Source organism: Mustela nigripes, chromosome 14 (genome assembly GCF_022355385.1).
Source record: "Mustela nigripes isolate SB6536 chromosome 14, MUSNIG.SB6536, whole genome shotgun sequence".
NCBI lineage: Eukaryota > Metazoa > Chordata > Mammalia > Carnivora > Mustelidae > Mustela > Mustela nigripes.
Window position 1 is genome coordinate 70,990,631 of NC_081570.1, and position 6,193 is coordinate 70,996,823.

The window sequence follows — 6,193 nt, forward strand, 5'->3', positions numbered from 1 at the left end:
TCTGCAAGCACCAATCTGGAACATGCTGACAATGTGAAGGAGTGAGGGAAAAGCATGAATCTATGCCGGTGACCATGTGCTGAACATGGCCCTCCTTTCCCACTCCGGGATAAAAGCCAATCAGCCCCTCCTCCCCTCAGGCATCCTGCTGTGACATATTCACATGGTCCATTTCAAGGGTAGATTTCAAAGAGGAGTTACAGGAGAATCCACAGGGGAACACCATCACACAGGGCGAACAACCCATGTTTCCATTCAGTCAGCTGCGGTTCATTCAGTTTTTATTTACTCAGCTTAAGTTTTGTAACAATTAACCTGGGAGCACCTGGCTGGCTCTGACAACCGTGGGACCCTTCATCTCAGGGTTGTGAGTTCAAGCCCCATGCTGGTTATAGAGATTACTTAAAAATAAAATCTGGGTGGCTCAGTGGGTTAAGCCTCTGCCTTCGGCTCAGGTCATGATCCCAGGGTCCTGGGATCGAGCCCCACATCGGGCTCTCTGAGCTGCAGGGAGCCTGCTTCCTCCTCTCTCTCTGCCTGCCTCTCTGCCTACTTGTGATCTCTGTCAGATAAATAAAGAAAAAGTCTTAAAAAGATAAAAAAAAATAAAATCTTAAATGTTTTGGCTTGACTGACAGTTTACTGGGAATGCACGAGTTTGTTCTACTCCTGGAAAAGGCTGCCGGCAGGCGAGTCAGCACTGCTTGGTTACCTGTGGTTTCATTTCTGGATATTTACATAGGCAATCCTACTCACAAAGGACAAGAAAACACTTTCTTCTGTGAAGCAAGAGGGAGAACACGGACTTCTCCCCTGCTCATACTCACTTTCCCAAGGCTCTTGGATGCAAGATAGCCTAGAATGAGTCAGGTTGCCTTACCTGCTGAGCCCAGTGGGCTTCTACCACCATTCCCCCCCCTTCCCCCCCCCCCCATTCCCGCCATGAATAGATCCAGATGGAGACTTGTGGCCATGGCCCAAGAACGGATTATCACTAGGTCAGCTCTGCTCCTGAGAATTCTGGGGATGGTGAGTCGTAAGCAGGCGAGCCAGAGGTTCTCTGTGATGAAGCCAAGTGGTGCTGGTGTTTGCTAAGACCCAAGGCTTTGGACTCAACTATTCCCTAAATCTCCTACAGAAAGTCTCAGAAATCTTGGAACAGAGGTGGCCTTGGCTGCTGGTGGAGGACAGAGTCTTCCAGGTGGGTTGACATGGCCTAGCAGCTATGGCTTCTCCCCAGCCTCCAGCCCTGACCTGACCCACTGTGAGAGGTTCTAACCTAATCCTTGCGGCTGCCTTACCTACAGCTACATAACGCCACACGCTTCCCCTTCTGTAGGCTGCTCGGCTGGGGCGGCAGTGTCCAGAAGCGCTGGTGTAGCTGGAATTAATAACATATCTAGGAAATCTGAGCATGTGAAGAAGTGACCGAATGTGCATTTGAACCCACTTCACCAGCTTGTTTCTTGCTGTCCCTGACCACTGGCACTGAGGGCGGACAGACAAAATCTCCATTCTTTCCTTTGGAATCTTACTGGCGGCGAGGTGCCTGCAATTTGTGGAAACAAGGTCAGAACCGTAGGGAGAGGGACGATTTGCCATTTCTGTGCACACTTGCCGGGGCTCTCCTGCATTCCAGATTCTCTACTGTGTTTCACACAGCATACAGGGTATTTTGCTTCGTTTTAGAAGCTGGTTCGGATCTTCTTTAGAGGAGGGGCAATCACTTTTTACCTGCCCGGCTGAGGCTGGGATGCAATCATTAAAATGCCTTCAATCGGGGACGCCTGGGTGGCTCAGTGGGTTAAGCCGCTGCCTTCGGCTCGGGTCATGATCTCGGGGTCCTGGGATCGAGTCCCACATCGGGCTCTCTGCTCAGAGGGAGCCTGCTTCCTCCTCTCTCTCTCTGCCTGCCTCTCTGCCTACTTGTCTCTCTCTGTCAAATAAATAAATAAAATCTTTAAAAAAAATAAAAAATAAAAAAAATAAAATAAAATGCCTTCAATCGGTTCAGAAAGGAGGAGTTTCAGTCTTTGTTCTCAATGTGTTACTCTCCACAGTCCCATCCTAAAAAGGAAACCTTGCAGAGTTCTCAGTGCGACTCGAGCTCTAGATGACAAGCTATACACCGCTTGGCTCCATCCACCACTTGGTTCCATCCATATGGATTTCAAAACCTGCATTTGAAATCTTCCATAAACCATCAATAAGGTAGAAAACAGAATCGGACTAAAATCTATTATCGGTGGAAATCACATGTTTGTAAACAATTCTAACAAAATGGAGCCACTTTAAAAGGCCCCGTGGCTTTGTGAAGCTCTGGCTGACTCCCTGACCCAAACATTTTGTGGTATTTTGACTTGTATTTTCCTACCTGATGAGGGACGTTGCTCAGAGCGTTGACAGAAAGTCACCCTGACAGGGAAGAAAAACAAAAACATTCTCCCAGAACATACTCAATGGTGGCCTATGGTCTAGGAAGGTGGGCTGTCTAGATGCCCTGGGAGATGGAAGCACCCTGGACTCGCAAAATGGGGAGAGGGTAGGAAAAGGCTTTGCATTCCTTTTCCTTTAGGCGCGGCCTGTTCAGGAAGAAGCCGCCACTCCTAGCTCTTAGTGGAGGCTCAGGGCTCTGTCATCCCAGAAGGAAAGCTCCCCTTCTTTGAGATGGACCTCGCATGTCACTTTTTTTTTTTTTTAAAGATTTTATTTATTTATTTTACAGAGAGAGATCACAAGTAGACTGAGAGACAAGCAGAGAGAGAGAGGGAAGCAGGCTCCCTGCTGAGCAGAGAGCCTGATGCGGGACTCGATCCCAGGACCCTGAGAGCATGACTTGAGCCCAAGGCAGTGGCTTAACCCACTGAGCCACCCAGGCACCCTCACATGTCACTTTTATTAAAGTTTTCCTCTTCTCAACACCTACTGCACACCTCATTTTGTGTGCGTAACACTCTCTAAACTGTAGATTGGGACACCTGGATGGCTCAGTGGGTTAAGCATCTGCCTTCTGCTCAGGTCATGATCCCAGGGTCCTGGGATCGAGCCCCACATCAAGCTCCCTGCTTGGCGGGGAATCTGCTTCTCTCTCTCCTTCTCCTTCTATGTATGTGCGCTCTCACGCTCTCTCTCCAGTTCTCACTCTCTGTCAAATAAATAAAATCTCAAAAAAATAAACTGTGGATCAGTTATGCTTGGTTTCAGGTCCTTTATTGGCCGTGAGTAGCTTGAGGATTGTTACAATGTTTTACTCATGTTTGTATACCTGATCTAATACACAGGGGGTGCTCAATTGATATTTGGTACATCTGCAAGTAGGCCAGAGAAATGTTTTGTTTTACACTTGGAAGTTGAAAATGATTTATCTTTGAGAAAGTGTCACTAAAATGCTGCAGTCAGTCTCACTTATCCAGCTGTGGCACCTCTTACCTTTTGCCTGCCCATCCATTCCTCCATTCATCCATCCAACCCTCCAACATTGGAGTCTACGGTTTTCCTATGCTAATCATTTGTTACTCAGAAGGACAAGAGAGCCCTTATCTCTAAAGTGTGTCTCCTGCCTCCAAGCCCAGAGTCTAGTGGGGGCAGAAGACAAGGTAGAAAGTAATGACAACACAGTATGAAGTGCTAGGAGGAGGGGCTGCCAAATTCAGCTTTCTGACTTATCAAAACCTAGTGTTCTCTCACTGAATATTTTGCCTGCTTCTCTCCGACTTCTTAAACTCTTCCCCACCAGCAAAAATTTTAAGCTTTATATCCTATAGTTTATAACTATAAAAAAACATAGCTGCATAAAAATGTGAAATTGTTCTCCTGAATATGTTTTTTTTCCTAAGTGTTTCCACAGATCTAAAATAAAGGTGATAAAACAGGAATTAAAACCGTGTGAAAAGCAAACTATTTCAGTTGAATAACCTCACTTTACTACTGAGACTCCCCATAGGCTTCCCTTGGCCCTAAGAATAAAAGCTGAGCTGAGGCCTTCCCATGACTACGAGTTTCTGTACCATCCAGCCCTTCTCTGCTTATCCTTCCCCACACTCCTCTTTTCCTTGCTTGTGCCCCGGTCAAGGTGACCCCCACCCTCCCTTTGTTTGGTCCTCATCCTCCATCTCTTTGTGTGTGGGAGATGGTGGAGTGAAGCCTAAAAACTCAGCAGAAAGGTCTTCCTGACCAGTTTGTGTAAAGGCAGTTGCCCACCATTATTTTCTATTTCAGAAGCCTGATCTGACCACATCGTGTAATTATTGCATTTGATCACTTGCCTCTCTTGCTCTCGGAGCTCTGCAGACTGTTCTGTTCACCTGTTTAGTGGAGAAACCCACATGTTTCTACCACTTGGTAGATACTTTATAGATACTTCTTTGAACACATGGATGTTAGGGTGGCTCAGGGAAGAGCACCTGCTTGGGTATGGAGAATGCTTCTCTAGCGAGGGGAAAGCCCCAGCAGCGGAACAACAGCGCCACCTAGCGATCAGTCGTCATTACTGAAGGCATTTCTGTTCTTTTCCTGAAATCTACATTAGAGAGCAGCTCAGGGCATTTAAAGATGAACTGTAATCCTCTACAGGCATGCTTGTTTCTTTATCTCCCTTATTTAAAACATACAAACCCAATCCTAAACCGTCCTTAAACGTGTCCCACTTCTCCCCCTCGACGGGGTGGAGCATTTGAAACCTCTCCGAGGCTACCTAGCAAGGAGGACTTCAGGAGTTGCTATGGTAACTTTCCCCCTTTCTTTTGCTAATCCTTTGGAAACCTTACATTTTCAAATCTGCATGCTTTGAAAATATCTGCTTGCATCTACTTTGTTTTTCCAGCTTTGCTTTGATTTACTGTATTTAATTTGCTTCACCTTCTAATTTGCTAAATGACATGTTATTAAAATTCCTCAAGGAGTCAGCAGAAATCTGTTCTGCTGAGAGACCTAACTGCATTCTGGAAGCATCGGCGATTCACATCTGAGCACAGTTCGGAGAATCCATTAGGTTATTAATGCGGAGATGTTGTGGGGAGAACCAGCTTGGTCCAGGAAGCCGCAGCAGGCAACTCAAGTTTTGGGGCGATGCTGGACAAGTGTGCGTCACCTCTTCATTTTCTCTGCTGCTGTGCCCTCTGCTGCTGCTGGTCTTCCACGGGAGGAAAATGACCCTGACCGCACATTGCACCTGCTTGTTTTCTCTCATTAGTCATCCCGACAGGGCAGAAAAACAGAATGTTCCGTGCTCAATTAGAATGACGTGAAAATGCATCCCCGAGGTCTGCCCATCAAAGATATGAGACAAACATAAGCAACAGAACATGCCATTAGGCGGTAATGGCCAGAGTGGCGCCTGGGTCTCAGGACCGGAGAAATGAGGCTGATTTAGGGACCCCCTGCAGTGCAGGAGGGCATCGCTGCAGTAAGCACGTGAGGTGCTAAGTAAAGGAAATGCAGGCAAACGGTAGTCACAAAAAGGCTCCTAGTATGGTTGTAGCTACAAGAGTATCCAGAAGAAAGAGAATTTTTTTCGTTGTGAGAAAAATAAGTCCCAGCACCCCTTTAAACGTTATGAAACAACTTTAGGGTCCATCTTTCAAGTAACAAGGGAGGCAATTTCTCTCCACAAACATCAAAGTCCCAGTGTCCTTTCCGTTAAGTGATATGCACTTCTACTACCTTCCCATTTTATTTTTTAACATACTATGTGGTAGTTGTTTTACCTGGATGCATGTTCCTTATAAAAAGGAAGAAATTAAGTAACGCAGCTGTATGTAGAAAAAGCGAAGGCTCACTCTTCTCCCCTTTCCACTCAGCTCTCCTTAGGGGGTCCTCACGGGCTAGTTGGGAGTTTTCCATTTGTATGAATGTATATATACATATGTACATATATGTGTGTGTTCTGGCTGTGGGATTCAGCTTTAGGACCCATTGATCCTGTGTGCTATTTCTGAAGCACAATTTTTCTTGTTGCTCCAACTAGGGTCCAGTTTGAGTCTCAGGCACAAGCATCCACCTTTGGGTGCTGCTTTGGTCTGCCACTTTACATGGATCGCCCTGCATATCGTGCTGGACCTGTGGATCTTGGACATGCTCTCTCGATTCTGTGCATGCCTTTCCACCACCTTCCATGTTGTTGATTTTGTTTTTTTGACGCCCAGCTCCATTACTGACCGCTATGCTCCCCAGAATCATTCAGTGGAGGACAGTT